The sequence below is a fragment of the Octodon degus genome, unplaced genomic scaffold (genome assembly GCF_000260255.1).
Source record: "Octodon degus isolate 3935 unplaced genomic scaffold, OctDeg1.0 scaffold00048, whole genome shotgun sequence".
NCBI lineage: Eukaryota > Metazoa > Chordata > Mammalia > Rodentia > Octodontidae > Octodon > Octodon degus.
The window spans coordinates 3,827,636-3,828,734 of NW_004524624.1; the positions used below are offsets into that span (position 1 = coordinate 3,827,636).

The 1,099-nt window shown below is 48.8% G+C and overlaps 1 pseudogene across 1 annotated transcript; it reads left to right on the forward strand.

Annotated features, from left to right (window-relative positions):
• The first annotated feature begins 398 nt into the window (after positions 1-398).
• Positions 399-1,095, forward strand: LOC101583255 (annotated as a pseudogene). The gene has a single exon (XR_001117120.1). The product of XR_001117120.1 is annotated as an adenylate kinase 2, mitochondrial pseudogene (transcript).
• Positions 1,096-1,099: the final 4 nt, after the last annotated feature.

Consider the following 1,099-nt stretch of genomic DNA (forward strand, 5'->3'; position numbering starts at 1 on the left):
CAATTTAATTTTTCAAACACTGAATAGCTGCCTACGACACGTGGGGCTCTGTGCCAACCCTCCTACTACCGGGTGCCCCCAAGTTAAGGAAGCAACTGCACATGTGGTGACATGAGCTCAAGGCAGAACGCAAATGGCTTGGCAGTGGCACCAACAAGAGGAACTTGCAGCTAAGACAGCAGGGATCCTTTCATTTCTGTGGAAGCGCACCTAAGTCTTCCAAAAGGAAGAAAGACTATCCAAGATGAAGTTCCCAAGCTGGATAAAACATTTTTACAGTAAAAGTAGCTATTTTATGTAAAAGGAAAAGAGATTACTGTAGAGAATTTAGAAATATAGAATAGCATAATTTTTAAAAAACACATTAATTTTATCACTTGAAAGTAACCAAGGAGTTTGGCAGACATGGCTCCTACCGCATGGGCCGCCGAGTCCGAGTATCCTAAAGGCATCCGGGCCGTGCTGCTAGGGCCTCCCGGGGCTGGTAAGGGAACCCAGGCACCCAGATTAGCTGAAAACTTCTGTGTCTGCCATTTAGCCACTGGGGACATGCTGAGGGCCATGGTAGCTTCTGGCTCAGAGCTGGGGAAAAAGCTGAAGGCAACGATGGACGCTGGGAAGCTGGTGAGTGATGAAATGGTAGTGGAGCTCATTGAGAAGAACTTGGAGACCCCTTCCTGCAGAAATGGCTTCCTTCTAGATGGCTTCCTTCGGACCGTGAGGCAGGCAGAAATGCTTGATGGCCTGATGAAGAAGAGGAAAGAGAAACTTGATTCTGTGATTGAATTCTGCATCCCAGACTCCCTGCTAATCCGGAGGATCACTGGAAGGCTGATTCACCAGAAGAGCGGCCGATCATACCATGAGGAGTTCAATCCCCCGAAGGAGCCCATGAAAGATGATATCACAGGGGAGCCCTTGATCCGTCGATCCGATGATAATGAGAAAGCCTTGAAAATCCGCCTGGAAGCCTATCACACTCAGACTACCCCGCTTGTGGACTACTACAGGAAACGAGGAATCCACTCTGCCGTCGATGCCTCCCAGACCCCTGATGTTGTGTTTGCAAGCATCCTAGCAGCCTTCTCCAAAGCCACAT